Genomic DNA, 16,775 nt, shown 5'->3' with positions numbered 1-16,775 from the left:
TGCTGTGTAGAGGAGTAGAAGGAGTTGATTAGATCAAGTTGAGTCAACTTAATCTGTCGCTGCATCTTGAAATCCTAATCTGCAGCACTTCCGACCCCGAGACCTCCAAAATCCCGGGATTGGCTGAACAACCACGAGATTTTATTTATTTATGTATTTATTTTTAAATACGTGGCTTTTAGGTTCTGATTTGTTTTCTGGCAGTGTCGTCCTTGCAGGTCGCGGCCATGACCTTTTCCCCCCCAAACCACAAGGGCTAAAAAACATTTTTTAAACAAAAACTGTGATTTTTCGGTAATCCCTGGGTCCAGGAACTGGTGCTTTAGAAAAAGCAGCATGTATCACGAGGCTCATGATAAAATCGTGCGAGCTGGTAGGGCTGTAGCCCAGCTGAGGCCAGGCGGGGTGGGGGAATGAGGCCCGCCGTGTGAACTGGGGGAGTGGCGCCCCCTGGAGATCAGAGGGGAGTACTGCCCAGGATGGAGTTGGACTTGTCCTCTGCATGACGCGCTGCTGTGTGTGATAGACACTGAACCGCAGAGGGTCGGGGGAGGGACTCCTTCGCTGCTTACTGTCACTGTCAGATTGGCTTGCGCTATTAATAAGGCTTACCTCAGGCTTCAGGCATCCTTCCCTCCCTGCATTCCTGGTGATGGAGCTGCTGAGCCCCCCGGCCCCCACCAGAGAGCTGTTTCCTTCAAGCCTGCTCCACATGCATTCAGCCCTGATTGCTCAAATTGCTGCCATCTGGTCAATGTTACGGTGAAACTTCCTGAGGCTGGTTGTAAAACACCAGGCCTGGGTCTTGGGGCACCAGGGCTGCCGCTTGCAGAGATGCTGGACTTTTATGCTCCCGGGAGCGTCCCGGGGAAGGAAGGCGCCTTGGTGTGGAAGGAATCCGGGTCCTTTTCCAGAGGCCTGATGAAGTTCATTATAGATCAGCTCTTCCCACGCTGCCCTGACCTGGAGGGACCCCTCCTAGGGATGGGAGGGGCCAGCAGCCTCTGGAGCTAGCTTAAGCCTCGGTGCCAGTGCTGGGGTGGGCTGGGATGTGGCTCTCTCCTGTCTTGTGTCTGCGTGAGTGAGATCAGAATCAGGCCCTGGGGGACAAAAGTCTCCCCCTCCTTCCCTAATATCCTTGCCCACCCTCACGAGAATGGCCGTCGGAGGAGATCCAGCCGCCTCTGGTTTGTCCTGGTAGGGCTGGTGGCGAGGATGGGGCTTGTCTGGCTTGTGATTGCAGGGTGGCCCCCGAGGGACACACATGCCTGTTTTGTTATTGTAGGGTCTCCTCTGCGGGCTGGGCTGCACGCCGGGGCTCACAGCCGGGCTGTTCACACGCCCTGAGTGCCTCAGCCCCCTTGGGGATAGCGGAGTCCCTCAAGAGTGAGCCACATTCACTCCGGTGGCATTTCTGACCTGGCCAGACACAGGAAATGCTAACCCGCTTTGCGGCGGCTGCTCCCAGGAGAGATCCCTGCTCCACCACGAGCAGATGAGCCGGGCTCTACCTTGGAGCCACTGGTGCCTCTGGGTCCTCTACGCTGCCCCATAAAATCCTTCCCTTCACCCCACCCCTTTCCCTCCCCAGGGCGTGTCCTGAAATGCTGCCTTGACCCATGCACCCGGAGAGAGCACGGTGTGGCGCGCTCAGCTATCCTTGCATGAGCAGGAGTTAGGGACGCCCCTAGTGGCGATGCTGGGCAGTGCAGGCTGGGAGCTGGAGAGCCAGAGAGAACCCCAGGGTCTGCCTGCGGCCAGTGGCCTCGCCACCAAATCCCCTTTATCGTCCCCACAGCTGCGGTCTGCCTGCTCTCGACCCGGGCTGGGAACGCTCCCCCTCGCATACTGGAAGTCGTCACTTGCTGCGAAAAAGCAGTGTGATTATATTTACTTGCAATGCATTATTCGACCACTAGATGTCTCTGTGCTGTACAGAATTGCAGGCAGGGCGTGGCCCCTGGTAAACATTAGGGAGACCACAGACCAAGCTGGGGTTCGAGCTGTGTGGAAGCTTCTTTGTATGGTTGAATACCATTTGTCGTAACTGTCTCTGTGAATACTGCGGTGCTGAGCACGGTGGAGGAGCTCTAGCGAACAGGATACATGGATTCTGACAGGCGAGATCTGTTACATCGAGCGCCCAGGGAACAATCCAGCAGCGGCCTCAACTTGGAGCGGTTTCCAGAGCTTCCGCAGTCGATGACGCTGTCAGCCTGGAGCCTCTCTCCCTGACAGAGATCCAGAGCCTGAACAGCAACATCCTGGATGGGTTTGTGCCATAGAAAGTTGGCAAAAGTGGGGCTTTGGAGTCGCTCTGCCAGGAGGCTGGACGAATTCCATTTCCCAAGCGCTCTGCTGCGTGTTAGCGTTCGTCCGTGTGGGCCTCCCCCAGGGCTGAATGAGCTGTCCAGGGCATCACGGGCAGTGGGGCAGAGGTGGGCGGAGGGCCGTACACAGTCCTTATGTTGTCAGTAGTGACCAGGGAACTTCGGAAACTTCTGAATTCAGATGAACAGGCTGAAATGTGGCTGCTCTCTGACCTCTCCCAGTTCCTTTGGGCTCTGCTGACTTGGAGATGTCGGCATGTTCACGTCTGCTCCCGGCCAGGCACCGGAAAACGGACCGTTCCTCTCCAGCCTGAGTATTTTGCATCTGAGCGTGATTCAGAACCCAAGCAGGGTTTGGGGTTTCTGGTCGGTTCCTATTCTGTCTGCAGGGGTTTGGGTCAGTGCGTCTGCACGGCGCTGGTTCAGTGAGAGCTCGGAGTCTTGAATCGGTTCTTGTCTTCAGCTGCACCGGTTCGCCCAGTCTGTACTGTGAGTGGGGACAGCACAATTACGGCTGAGGGTCTTTTAGGCCCCTCTCAGGACATATAACGTTGTGGGACAACAGTAAAGGCTGCAGTAGAGACATATTCTGTGCCCCTTCTTTGCTGGGGAAATGCAGCCCCTCTAGGGTGGAGCACAGCAGCTGCTGAATGGTGCACAACACTTCCCTGGTGCCAAGGTGATGGATGCCACTGAAACACTAGGATGGCAAGAGGCTGTGTGCGTGTGCAGGATGGGTGGGCAGGCAGAAGACTTTGTTAAAAATGGGGGTGGGGGGTGGAGAAAAGCATTAGCAGGATCCGAGGGGGACGGAGGTTTGAGACAACTGAGCAGCTCCTTAGCTGCATAAGCAGAGGGGCAGGGGGAGTGCGGCACACGGCCTTGGCCTGGGCCCACGTGGGCTCCTGTGCCATGGGCAACTTGGGCATTGCAGCTCGGGAAGGCCCTTGCCAGCCCCCTCCCCAGCGCAAACCTCAGTCGAGGGGCTCTCGTCCCCCTTCGGCTGCGTCTTGTTGAATGCTGGACCGACAGCCCTGCAGCCTTTCTCCCCGCCAGGGGTGTCAGCAGGGCAGGCATCCTGCCAGACCCGGGATACGGGGGGGGGGGGGGTTCGGAAGGGATCCCCATCTTTGGCCCTGTTCGCCCCTTGTCCTGTCTGCCCAAGTGCTGTGTGTGGCCGATGTGGGCACCCATCTGGAGGCAGCACCACTAGGAACGGGCCGGCGGTGGCAGACACAGCCCCTGGGCCCTGATCCCTTGCCAAGGGCTCGGGAAGCAGGAGGTGAGGGGAGTTGCTGATCAGACCTGCGGAGAGCCACGTGCAGGGTCATTTTGATGATTCCTCACCCCTCCCGGATTGTCTGGCGTTTGTTCTGCCCTGGCGGCCATTCCACGCCCTCCCTGGCAGCCGGTCCCTTCGCCCGGGCTATTCTTAGCATCTTCATGTTCTTCCCTAAATATTTCCTCTAAACTCCCCTCCTCCCCTGCTGCAGCCCAAATCCCGTGACCTCTTGTTCTGCCCTGGGCTGCTCATAAGCAGAGATGATCCCTGTCTTCTTTGTCAGGTCCCTGCTGCATGTTTGTAGGCAGCTGTCCCGGCAGAATTCCACCCCCCGGCTCGGCACGTCCAGGTCACTTGCTCTCTCCTTGAAAAACATCTTAGCATGCGGAGGGGTGGGGAGCTGTTACACATATCGCGCTGGTTTGTAGAGGCTGCCGTTTAGATCCTGGCCCCGTTGCGCTAGGCAATGTCCGAAATGGAGGCACAGTGAGATCAAGTGATGTGACCAAGGTCACACGGAGAAGCGGTGGCAGAGACTGGAACTGAAGCTGGATCCCCCGAGTCCTAGTTGAGGACCTTCCTTGCGAGGCCATTCGTCCCATTGCCTTCCTCTCGACACTCTCCCATTTGTCCAGGTCTGACACATGGTGCCCAAAGCTTGTGGGAAGGGTCCTGAGCCATTGCCCTGAATCCTGGGGAGCTTAAAGCTAGCAGGAGGCTGGGGTCTGACCTGTCCCTGCAGCGCTGCTGATGGCCAGGGCGTGAACAGAACCAATCGGACCGGTACGAACTCTCCCTCTCTGTGTAGGTCCCGGAAGGAACTGGAGACTGTAATGGAAAGACTCCAGCTAGTCCCCTTGGTGAGGTGAAATCCTTCCCGTAGCTCTGTGCCCAAGCTGAGCTCCGGCGGCCAGGCCTGGCATCGCGGGCTGGAGATGCCTGCAGCTGGTTGGCCTTTTCTGGGAGACGGCACGTTCTGTAGAAGCCCCTGGGCCCTGCTGGGGAAGTGGGAAGCTGGGGCATGGACTAAAGACCCCCCCCCCCCCCGGTGTGTTTTACCCGGCCGCTCCCCTGCCCCCATTCAGCCCCAGTCTGGCTGGAAGCCCAGCCCCAGGGGCTTGGTAGCTGCTGTGCCAGCCCAGGGCCGTGCCCGCAGAGCACCATGGCGAGCCACGCAGGACAGAAGGCACTTCCCCTCTGCTAGCGGGGGCTGCAGCCCGCCCGCTTGCACCCTGCATGAATTCTCCTGTGGGAGCACCCTGCGACTCCTCGCTCCCCGAGGGGCCGGCCGGCTGGAGGAGACGTCCCCGGCGCGAGTGTCGGGAGGGGCTGGCTGCCCCAAGTCCAGCCTAGGGATGGGGCTCGGGGTGGCCAGCCTGCCCTGCCGGTCGGCCACGGGGCCTACGCTGCTGTTCGTAGTGGGTCAGGGCCGTCAGAGCTAGTGTGGGGACGTCTGCGCTGGCCGGAAATCGCACCCCCGGTCCAGTGTGGAACCTCCAGCCCGCGGTCCGGGGGCGGTTTGGAGCAACGGCGCCGGGGCAGTTAGAGGAGAACAGGGGAGAGAGTGAGGGGAAAGGGCTGGAGGGTGTAAGGGGAGTGGGGTGTGTGTGACTGGCAGGGCGACTGTGACGGGGAGGGGAGTGGGGTGTGTGTGTGTGTGACTATGCGGGGTGAGTGTGATGGGGAGGGGAGTGAGGTGTTTGTGTGACTGTGTGGGGCAAGTGTGACGGGGAGGGGAGTGGGGGTCGCGTGTGACTGTGCAGGACGAGTGTGATGGAGGGGAGTGGCGCGTGTGTGTGTGTGTGAGACTGCAGGGCGAGTGTGATGGGGAGGGGAAGGGAGTGGGGGTCGTGTCTGACTGTGCAGGACACGTGTGACGGAGGGGAGTGGGGTGTGTGTGACTGGCAGGGCGACTGTGACGGGGATGGGAGTGTCGTGTGTGTGTGTGTGTGTGACTGTGCAGGACGAGTGTGACGGAGGGGAGTGGGGTGTGTTTGTGACTGTGCGGGGCGAGGATGGGGGAGGGGAGGGGAGTGGAGGGCCGATTGTGTATGTGTGGGGCGGGGCAGGGATGTGCCGGGAAGGGGCTGTTCTGGGCCAGCTGTGGTTGTCGTCCCCAGTGTCTGTCCCGCAGAGAGCACCTGGCACCTACCCCCCGTCAGTCCCCCCCAGAGGCAGTGCTTCCTCAGCTCGGGGATCGGGGCCATTCCCATGCCCTGGGAGGACCTGGCTTGTCATCCCTGCTTGCTGTCTGTGTGTGTGTGTGGGGGGGGGGGGCGGCTGTGGGATCGTTACGGCAAGGGGGGGCGCACGCAGGAGGCTGCCAGCCAGCGCTTCCCCCCTCACCCTGTGGGGCTCAGGGCTCCTGGCCTGCGGCGAAGGGGAGCAGGCAGGGATGCTAATTCGGGCCCAGCACACAGTGCCTCATCTGGGAAGCATTAAGCCGCGGCAGATGCCCATGTAAGGCTGTCCCTGCGGCCGGCGAGCGGCCAGCCCCCGGCAGCGAGGCCAGGGGTCAGCACGGTTCTGGGAATTTTTACGTGCCTACAAATCACTGCTCCCTTCTGGCTGGGGTTGTGTGTGTGCGTGGGGGGGGGGAGCTCCCCCTTATTCAAGGCTGTTCTTCCCCCACCCCCTGAGAGTGGCAAGCGAAGCCTCCCCTGTGCAGCTACAGAGCCTCTGTCATTCCCAGCTGAGACCTCGACCCCTCTCTCTGTCTCCGCCGTCCTCTGGAAGGGCTGATGCCCCTTGATCCCAAACCTTGGGGCAGAGCCTGCCAGAGCCTGGCTCTCTGCCACTCCCGGCAGAACAAAGTGGGGGCAAAACCCTCCTGTCGGGCACGAGAGCCTAGTCCTGCCGGCAGATCCCACTGGGCTGGAAGCCACAAGGAGGGGTTTTGCTGTCCCCTCTCCACATCAGCACCTCAAGGGGAGATGCAGGCAAGGAGCCCCCTGTCCTTAGCTGTCTGTGCGTGCTATATTGAATCCTCCAGGGAGGTAGGCATCCGTTTTACAGCTAGGGAAACTGAGGCATGTAATCACCCAGGGAGTGAGTGGCAGAGCCAGGGGTAGAGACTGCAGAGCCTTGTCCTTGCCTGGCCGGAGGCGTCTTCCTCCAGCTATGGCTCTGCGATTGGCAGCGTGCAAAACCGGAGAGCCCAGAAACTCGTTGAGCAAGGCCAGAAGGGGCCATTCTGACCATCTAGTCTGATCTCCAGGCCAGAGAACCTCTTACAGGGAGTCCTGCGTCCAGCCCAGGGCCGGCTTTAGGCCGATTCCCCCGAATTGGGCCCCGCGCCTAAGAGGGCCCCGAGCGTGGCAAGCCCGCGGCCCCGCTCCCCAGGCCGTAGCACTGGGCGGAGCACTGCAAGCCCCGCGGCCATGCAACCCCGGCCCCGCTACCCCAGCCAGAGCGCCAGCCCGAGCACAGCAAGTCCCACAGCCCCACTCCTCCTGCCGGAGTGCAGCAAGCCCTGCGGCCCCGCCACCCCGGCCGGAGGCCCGCGGCCCTGCCACCCCGGCCGGAGGCCAGCGGCCCCGCGGCCCCGCCCCCCCCGCCCGGGCACGGCAAGCCCCGCCGCCCCCTTCCCCCAGCTGGAGAGCGGGCAGCCAGATCTCAGCACGCGGCCCTGCTTCCCTGGCCGGAGCGCCGCAATCTGAAGTGCCACCGAAGACTCGGAGCGCCGCCCGGTGAGTACAAGCCCCACAAATCGGGCCCCGCACTTGCTAAAGCCGGCCCTGGGCCAGCCCATAGCTGGTGGTTGAGCTAGAGCAGATCTCTGAATGATGGAGATGCCGCCATGTGATTGATTGATAGATTCCCAGGCCAGAAGGGACTGCTGGGAGCATCTAGTTTGACCTTCTCAAGAACGGGCCGGAGAACTGCCCCCAAATCATTCCTAGAGCAGATCTTTTAGCCAGACGTCCGTGTCCCTTGGAAACCGTACCTGGGGAAACTGGTAAAATCCAAAACCCTGGCTCCAAACTCGGTTCACAGGAGGATTTCCCATCCTCGCCCCTGGCTGGAAATGCCCAGATATCATTGTTGATAAGCCCTTTGGGGTGGGGACCGTCTGCTCTGTGTTTGTGCAGCACCCAGCACCGTGGGGCTCCTAGAAACGACGGCAACATACCTAATCTCCCGGACAAGGCTCTTTGGGGCGAAGGAGGGGATTGTGGTTTGTGGCGTGGGCAGAAGCTGTAAACAGAGGAAGTCTTTCTCTTTGCCAAGAGCCAGTTCTCTGAAAACATCTGACTCGGCCTTTGGCGCGTGCAGGCTTTCGGGTGCCTGTCGGAGCCTCCCAAACATCTAGCGTTCCCACGCCATGCCTGGGAGCTCCCCGGGTAGAGCCAGGAACGGGTCTGGCAACCCCTCAACTCAGAGAGGGGATGAAAGGCGTCTCTGGAGCCATCCTTCCATGGCCTTTCCTAGCTTCTTCTAATAATTGGAGATATACCATTCTCATAGAGCCGGAAGGGACCCTGAGAGGTCATTGAGTCCAGCCCCCTGCCTTCACTAGCAGGACCAAGTACTGATTTTTGCCCCAGATCCCTAAGTGGCCCCCTCAAGGATTGAACTCACAACCCTGGGTTTAGCAGGCCAATGGTCAAACCACTGAGCTCTCCCTCCCCCCTTCTTAGGTGCAAAGCTCTGCTGGAGTGGGGGGCACGGAGCCACAACTGTTGATTGGACTGGGTGAGAGAGGAGACGGGCGTTTGGATCCGTCCCCTGCGCTGGCTGGGAATCCAGGACACAGTGTATTCTCCTGCGTCCCGGTTTGCTTTCACGGGGGCAGTAGCCACGGTTGGGGGACCCCAGGGGCCGATCTGTTTCTTAGCAGCCGGCTTGTAGGGAGGAATGTGCTCACTGGGTGAAAAGGAGACTGCGAGCAGTTGGGACGCAGCTGGGATATGTTCTCCCTGAAAAGAAAGTGGCAGACAAAAGCAGGCCTGGGCCAGAGGGCGGCATGGGCTGCAGGCTGGATCCAGCGTGGGTTTTGCTCTCGCTCTCGGCAGCAGGAGGACAATGGCTTGTAGCAGAGTAGGACTTTGTGCGTGGAATTGTGGTGAAGTCAAAGGGCCTGCGGGATCCGGGCACGTGGCTGGCATGTTTCCTCTTCGCTGGCTTGCCTCAGTCACGCTGGCTGGCCCGAGCGAGACTTTCGCATTTGGTTTAAAGAGCCGAAGGAATGAAAATCAAGGGGTCTGTGGGTCGTGCTGCCGTGTCGTAACTGCGTTCGTCGCCGCTCGGCTCCCGGGGCGTGTGGCAGAGTAGATAGAAATAAGAACCGCCGTTTGCCAGGGTGGGTGGAGGGAGTTTTGGGCGAGAGCCGGATTTTGATAGGTACCTAGAAAGCACGAGACTGGCCCTGTCTGTGATCCCCTCCCCTCCGCACAGCCCGGAGCCTCGCTGGCCCGTTAGCCGCCTCGGCTGCCCATAACCCGAGACGTATTTGCGTCTTCTGCAATCTGCTCCTCGCAGCGGTGGTCTGGGCTGCGTGGCCTCGCTAGAGAGCGGTTCCCCTCCCGCCACCGTGCAGCGATGGGGAGGGGTTCCTGCAGCTTTGCCTGAAGCGCCCCAAAGGTCTCCAGGGAAAAAAGGAAAGCAAACAGACACTGTTCCCCCAGGCTCCCGGGAGAGATCTTCTGGCTAGTTGCAGGGACAGCCATCCGCACTTTGGGAGGAGCAGTGACCCAGCCCTTGGGGCACCGGCCGAGCGCTGGAGAGATCTGGTTCTGTTCCCTGTCGCAGGGTTATCTCTGTCTCTCTCAGGTCCCTGCCCCAATGGATAGTAACAATCGCGAGGGCACAGGACTGTGGAGGTTTAACTGGATACCAGGCAGGGGTTAGCAGCGAAGGGAACATACACTCACACATTCTCTCTCTCTCTCTCAGAGCGTACACATGTAATATGCATTTAATAATACAGAGCAAGAGAGATCCCAGACTGGGGGAGAGTTGGCCTTTGGTTCTGGGGGCTCGGGTACAAAGCCATTAGTGTGGGTTACCCGAGGGGGCTCCCCTCTGCCCGTATGGCATCAGTGCCTGGCGGGGTGCTGTGTGTGCTGTGCTTGGGTACGCCCGAGGCCCTGCTGGCTCCTGGGGATCAGAGGCTCTGGTGCCCCTTGGCATCCTGGCTGAATTCCTTTTAGAAATTCAGTTGGCAAGGCCAGTTCTCTACCATCTGCAAACTGGGAGCACTGGCCTGTCTAGCGGGCACCAATACAGAAGGGCTGGGGGACTGGAACCCCTGACATGTGTATGTGACCCCCCCCCCCCCGGGGGAGTCGCCAGCCCCTGGGCAGGGGCATCGTTCACTTCCTAGCCTGCGCTGGCGTGTCGTGTTGCTGGCCGAGGCGCCGTTTCGGGGCTGGCTGGAGTGATCGCAGCGCGTCCGATGGCTCCTTTCACATTGCCGTCCCCTGGGCCCTCTGACCCTGGGCTGTTTTCATCTCTCTGCCTGGACGCTGGGCTCAGCAGCTGGAAGAGGATCCAGAAGTTTGTCCCCACCCCCCTCCCCGGCCTTGGTGTTTGTCTGACAGCAGTTCTTACAATGGAGAGAGAGGTGCCTGAATGAGTAACGCAGGGTGCTGCGCTGGGACCGGATCCATTTCACCGAAGCCTGGTTGCTTCCCAAATTCTGGGATGGAGGGAGCATGGGAAGGGGCGATCTGTGACCCAGCCCCTCCTGGGATGCTGAGAATGCTCACATGTGTAGTGGAAGATTTTGGAGAGGTGCCCCCACCCCTCCATCCCCAGGGCCTCCGGGAAGGGAAGGCCTCTGCGTCCTTCTGGATGCTGCCAGCTGGCACCGAATCCGTGGAATGGACAATCCTTCTGGGTTGATTTTTTTATATAGTGCTTTCCATGGGCCTGGATCGTTGTGTGTGGGGGGGTCCCAGTCGGAATGGGAGTGGGGCAGATCATGGTCTCTGGGCGTAGTCCCAGCAGACAAGCTGGGCCCAGGGGTTTCTTGTTCAGGTTGAGTCAGGGGAAGGGCTCTGCCAAGCAGGTCCTTGGTAGCTGCTGTCTCCCCCCAGCATCGCGGGGCATAGATAGATCTTTATAGTCACAGATCGTGGCCTGGCCCCGCCCTCCCGCCTCTCCTGCCCGCTGGCACAGAGTATCGCTCTGTGGCACACACTGCAGGTTCGCTGCGTCCTGCCTTCACCTGGCAGAACCCTGCCGATTCTCCTGGCTGTCGGGCCTGCCACTCAAATGGCGCGAGGACAGGATTCCTCTCCCCCAGTCCATATGTATAGAGGAGCATGTCACCTGATTTGGTGCAGCTGGTTCTGGGGAGGAACACGACAGCCATTTATAAAAGGGCAAACAAGGCTACTCGCAACTTGCCTCCCGTTGATGTGGGAGGGGAGATTGGGGAGGGCGCAGGTTGGAATTGTGCCAGGGGATCTCCAGTGACCCAGGGGTTATTTCTTCAGGCGGTTTTGACTGGAAATGTCAGTTTTGCGCCTTGGCGTGCCTAGCCCAGCTCCCGGTCAACAGCAGCTGCACGCAGGACAAGATCTCCACCGGCAAAATCCAAGGGGTTGCAGGTTGTGGCCGACTTGGTTTCTTAGCAGCCAGTTCTCCACTCATGTTTTGGGGGTGGGGGCGGACCAGCGGAGAGTCCAGCATGTCACGTGTCACTGTCAGTTACTGGGGCTAGCACAGGGTGCCTGACTCTGCCACTGCCTGCCTGTCGCGGGCAAGTTAGTTCTCTTTCAGCCTCAGTTTCCCCGTCTGAAAGACCGGACTCACAGGCACCCGTCTCCCCGGGGCGTGGCTGGGCTGCCGCGCTCTCCGGGCAGAGGAGTGCTGAGGCAGGGCTCAGTCTGTCTGTTCCGGGGGAGCTTGGAGTGGCTGCTTTCCCCTGGAGCAGCATGAGGGGTGAACTCCCAGCCACCACTGCCCAGGCTGGGTGGACGTTTTATCCCGTTCTTTCCCCAGCCGCTCCTGGCTGCAGGGGCGCAGGTCCCGCCCAGTGGGAGACCGTGTGGCTGCAGTGAGTATGAAGGGAGAAGATTTTGTGGAGGCGGCTGGATGCAGACAGACACCAGGTCCAGACTGTGTGGCCAGGCGGGGCCTGTCTCAACGCTAGCCTGGAGTCAGCAGGCAGGGGATGGGCTGCCGGCTGCCATGGGTAGTGTCCTGGCCGCGTGTGCACCCGAAAGTCCCAACCCCCTTCGCGGCGAGGCCGTCCTCACGGCGTCCGCAGAGCGCTTGGAACGGGGAGGTACCCGGCGGGTCACCCGAGAGCCCGACGGCTCGCCCAGCCGGGCCCCCTGCGATTGGGCTAGCGTGACCGGCTGGGTGCTGGGTCAGACTCTGCAGTCACTGGTGATCCCAGGTCTTCTCCGCGGCGGGCGCGTGGCCGTGCATTAGCGGGAGAATCCGCCACCTGTCTCCTGGGAGCAGGCTGGGCTCAGTCTTCTGAGGAGGTTGGGAATCTGCCTGGTCTAGTCCCCAGGGATTGATATTGTCGTGATATCGCGCCCCTGATCCTACGTCCTGAGCTCTCGGGCGCGTGGGCCGGCTGAGGGGTCCGCAGGTCGGGCCCTGGCTCGTGCCCATGGTGACTGGACTCGTGAGCTGGCACAGCGCTGTCTGATGTGCCCTCTGTCCTTAATTCCTTAATTCCCCCTGCCGCTCCCCGCCCCAGCGGCAGCCCTCCAGCGCCCTCTGACCCCAGGGGGTAGACGCTGGCCAGTGCCTAGTGGGGGCGCTGGTGGACTGCGGGGCCGTCTCTTTAAAAGGGCAGTTTTGGTGCCCATCCTACCTTCGGAGATGGGCGCAAATGGGCACAGGTCTGTGAAGGGAGGCGCAGGACACGTGAGGCACATCGGGGTGTGTTCCTGGAGGGGTGGGGGGTGGGCCAGGAAGCCCAGTCCCCTTCCTGAGCCAGCACGGCCGGGACCTGGAGCAGGATCAGCCGCTGGGCCTGGAGGGACACGAATTAGCTTTGTAAAGGCTGGTTTGTGGCAGGAGGGGGAGATTTCTTGCCCCTGCCCCATGGGGTGTCCAGAGGCGCTGAGCAATCCAGCTGTCCCCATGCCGACCCACGCTGCTCCCACTTGCCCCTCCTGCCTGCTCTCCCTGCCCACTGGAGCGCTGAGGAGAAGAGGGGCTGGGCAGGGCAGCAGCCTGAGACCGGCGAGACCTGGGTTCAGGTCCCTGCTCTGCCACAGACTTCCTGTGTGACCCTGGGCAAGTCACTTAGCCATGTGGTGCCTCAGTTTCCCATCTGTGCAATGGGGATAAAGAGCCCTGCCTCACAGGGGGCCGTGAGGCTAAACACACGGTGGGGGGGGGAGGTGCTCAGATCATACGGTAAGGGGGCACATGCACACCCTAAATGTCCGGATCTGCCAGCCTCCTTGCCCACCCCAGGGAGCAGAGTGTTCCTCCTGCAGCATTCTCCGCCCCTGCCCTCGGGGGAGGGTTCTAGCCTCGTGGGTCTTGAGTCGGGAAGTTTCATCCCTGGGATTCCCCTTCGATTGTGCTTCCTTTCCTGCTGGTTCTGCCCACCTGAGCAGCCCCCTCTGCTCCGCGGCATTGGCGTTGTATTTACCAAGGCGCTGCCAGACTCCGAGCCGCGGCGAGGGGCTGGTGCAAAGGTCGTGGCCGCTTCCTGCCTCCGCTTTTTCCACTCGAGCGAGCGGCCAAGGCCAGGGCCGGGGAGGGGGAATGTGGGTCGGTCGGGGCTGCAGGGGAGGACGAGAGGCGGGTGCTCTGGGAGGTGGATTTTGCAAAGCCCATCTGCTCTCTCAGCCAGGAGCCTGGGTTTGCGCCCGCCATCCCCAGCTGAGCCAGGGAGACCCCCACGCATGCCCCTTGCCTACCTGCCTGGTGAGACCCTCAGGAGCCATCCTCGTGTGCTAGCTCCCCACGGGCTCCCTCTAAGGAGCGGCGGGGTGGCCTGCGCCGGGCAGACAGTGCCGGTGTGGCCTGCGTGGGTCTCAGCTCGTCGGGCTGGGAGCATTTGCATCAATGTGGGATCTTTGGTTCCCAATGGTCCTTGCTGCGGCTGCTAGGGTGGGGCACGGCATCCCCCCTTCACAGCCTCTCCGGCGTCCTGGCCCTGGCGCCGGCAGAGAGGCTCATGGAGTTTAGGTGGCTGCAGCAGCGCTGAGGATGGAGCCCCAGGTGCGTGCGAAGGCAGCCCGCGGATCCCTTCCGTGCCTGCCAAGCTGCCCCCCCGAGCTTGGCTGGAGCTAACGGGGTAGCTCCATTAGACGGCAGCAGTAGGGGGCTGTTATCCTCCGGCACCCCAAGAGGGGGACGTGACGCTGCTTGTGCCAGCGTGGTGTGTGTGCCACCCAAACGTTGCAGCCTTTTGCTGGACCTCGAGAGTCCTGAAGTGACCAGACGTGACAGGGAGGGTGATGGAACGTGCCCAGCCCCGGTGCGACCGCTGGGCAGCAAAGAACGCAAACCCTGCTGGCTATCGGGCCCAGGCGCCCTGGCTCTCGGCCCCCTTGGAAATGGCTGCTGTGTCTCGGCCAATTAGGGTACTGCCTTCCATTGTCCTCGCTGGCACCGGCTCTGTGCCACGGGGGAGCCGGCACCCACCTGCTGTGACTGGACACGTGTCCAGCGGCCCTGTCGATTTCCTACCGGACTGAAATTCCTCAGATTCAGGGGGCGGCCCTGCCCCCCCCAGGCAGTTGAGGCGGCACCTCCCCGTGAAACGATCGCTGATCCCTCCACTGCCATCTCCTTGCTGGTACCAGCTCGGCCTTCCCTTTGTAGCCAGGCCAGGGGTAGAGAGAACCAGCGAGCCCCAGGTGGGACCAGGAGGGGGCACCCCTGAGTGTGGGGGGGGGGTGTTCGTTCGCCACACCCCTGCCTTGCACTGCCTCCTCGGAGCCGTGCAGAGGACGCTGCTCCTCACTGGCCCGCAGCCAGAAGCTGCTTGTTGTTGCAAAATATCCTCTCCCGCCCCCCCCTGAAATCTAAGTTAATGGCCATTTGTACATTATTAAACAGGCTGCTGGCGAGCGGCCAGTGGCGCCCGGGAGCCGAGAGGCAGCGCCTGAACACCGAGTTCTGAGACAAACAATTGCTCCAGGCACTCGGGGCAGCTGGGAGAAGCTTGGAGCAGGTATGGGGGGCCCCGGACTGGACCTTTGCCCCCACCCCGGGCATGGCCCTACCGCACACCAGCGAGGGGGCGGGAAAGGCGCCGAGCGCGGCCGGAGCCCCAGCGCTGGTTCTCCCTCTCTCGGGTGCAAACCCCCAAACAGGGCACTCTTTGCACAGCCAGGTGTGCAGGGGACCTGCCCCCGAGCGCCCTGCGCCAGGCTCGGGAGAGGGGCTGCTCCCAGGACTCCCTGCCCCGCTGCGCAGACCCCGGGCCAGCGTCCAGCTCCAAACAGCAAGGGATGGGGATTGGGGACTGGTCGCTCCTCAGCTCCCAGGGCAGCGGGTAGCCCGGGGAGGTCTTGGGAGCAGGACAGGCCCGTGTGCCGCCAGCATCACCAGTGGCGTCTCCCTCCTCCTGACGAGCCTGTTTCTGGGGTTGTTTCTGTGCAAGGGATCACTCGCTCGTGGGCGCCGTGGGGCAGGGCTACCCATGGGTCACTGCGGGGGTGGGGCAGGGCCAGAGCAGGGGCGATGGGAAATCGCGGTGCGGGTCTGGATGGCACATGCCATGTGGTCTGGGCAAGCTCTGCCCCTGCAATGCATCGTGTGGGTCAGTGCTGGGGGGAGGGAGGAAACAGGCTTAGAGGAGCGATGCCAGGCTCCGTGGGGGAGTGGGCAGGGGTCGGAGCCGCCGGCAGCGTGTGGCATCGCCAGCGTTTCTCTGTCTGGCAGCCTGGCTCGGGCCAAGCTGGGGGTGGTGACAGGGAGGCCTTCACCCCAGCAGCAAGCCGTGCCTCGCAGGGTCGCTCGCTGGATTCCTGCTGCTGCTCCCCCAGGGTGCCCCCTCTAGCCCCGGGCTCCTGCCGTCAGCCTGGCCTCTCGTGGGGCAGGCAGAGCAGCACGCCTGGCTTCCAGAGGTGGCAGTCCGCGGGCCAGGCAGGGCCCCAAGATCCTGCAGGGAGGAGAGGAAAACGGGGACAAGCCCCTGTCTCCGCTCCACGCCGGCCTCGTTAGCCGTGCGCAGGTGCCGCTCATCTTTGCCCCTCCCCTGGTAGGGAGACAGGGTGCCGGTCCCCGTCCCCACTGAGGGGGAAGCTGACACAGGCTCCGGGGCGGGTCCAAATCCACAGAACGCCAGTGGCAGAGACCAGCCCTCCTGTGTCCCAGTCCTGTGCTCTAACCACTAGACCCCGCTGCCTCGTTAGGCCACAGGCCCCCGGGGGCGGGGGTGGAACTCCCAAACGGTGACCTGTGACACGTCCGTCGACCGCAGGGTCCGTTAGAGACCCCCCCGCCCAGGCCCAAGCCGGCTGATGTTGCAGCAGGTTCCTCCCTCGTGCTCGTTCCCCTCCTCTCTAGACGAAAAGGCAGCAACCCCGTTGGTCTCCACAACACGCCGGCCTGGGCTTTGTGCGCTGAGGAATGCAGGAATGTGTGTCCTTGTGCCGCTGAGTGGGCCCAGCTGGTGCCGCGGCTCTGGGTAGCAGGGGGCAGTCACACCCTCCCTGCACGGGCAGGTCGTGTTTACTCAGTACGGTGTGGAGCTGTTGGTTTTTTTTGCTCACTGCAAAGATATTTGGCATCTGTGAGCTCCGGGGGGGGTCACTCGGCCCCGGGGAATAGCCGGGCTGTGTCTGCGGGGGCTCATGCTCAGAGTCGCTGTGGGTGTCATGTCACGGTCCCTTGGCAGCTCCGCAAGCCGCCCCGGGGGGGTGGGAGCGGTGCTGGCTGAAGCCCCCTGTGCTCGCTGCTACCTCCAGCCTGTGCTGCCCCCCAGCACCTGCAACGCCCCCGAGGTGTTTCACCCCCTCAGTCAAACCGAACTGTCCCTGCTGGGGGAGCTGCGCGGGCGGGGACCAGGATGCAGGCTGATGCCTCACCATCTGGGGTGACGTGATGGTTCCTCCTACACAGTCTGGGCTTTTCTGCAGGGATTGTTTGGGGATGAGTCACCTGCCCTGTGATGGGGGGCGGGAACGGCTCCCCAGGCCCTCTTACGCACCCCAGCTGGGACCGTGGAGCCCCCAGCAATCACCTGCTTCTGGGAGCCCCCAGGCAGCTCCTGACCACCGCCCTCG

The 16,775-nt window shown here is 62.0% G+C and overlaps 1 protein-coding gene across 8 annotated transcripts in view; it reads left to right on the top strand.

Moving 5' to 3' along the window:
• The window catches only part of TNS1 (tensin 1), a 252,557-nt gene that overhangs the window by 31,139 nt on the left and 204,643 nt on the right, over positions 1-16,775 (top strand). Inside the window, exon 1 of one of the 8 annotated variants that reach the window (XM_039493620.1) lies at positions 14,667-14,716. The exons of the other annotated variants lie outside the window; for them this stretch is intronic. The gene's annotated coding sequence lies outside the window, so the exon portion shown is untranslated. Of the gene's footprint in view, positions 1-14,666; positions 14,717-16,775 lie in introns of those variants that run through there. 8 annotated transcript variants of the gene reach the window in all.

Source organism: Mauremys reevesii, linkage group 11 (genome assembly GCF_016161935.1).
Source record: "Mauremys reevesii isolate NIE-2019 linkage group 11, ASM1616193v1, whole genome shotgun sequence".
NCBI classification, from domain to species: domain Eukaryota; kingdom Metazoa; phylum Chordata; order Testudines; family Geoemydidae; genus Mauremys; species Mauremys reevesii.
This window is presented reverse-complemented; position numbering and strand designations above follow the sequence as displayed.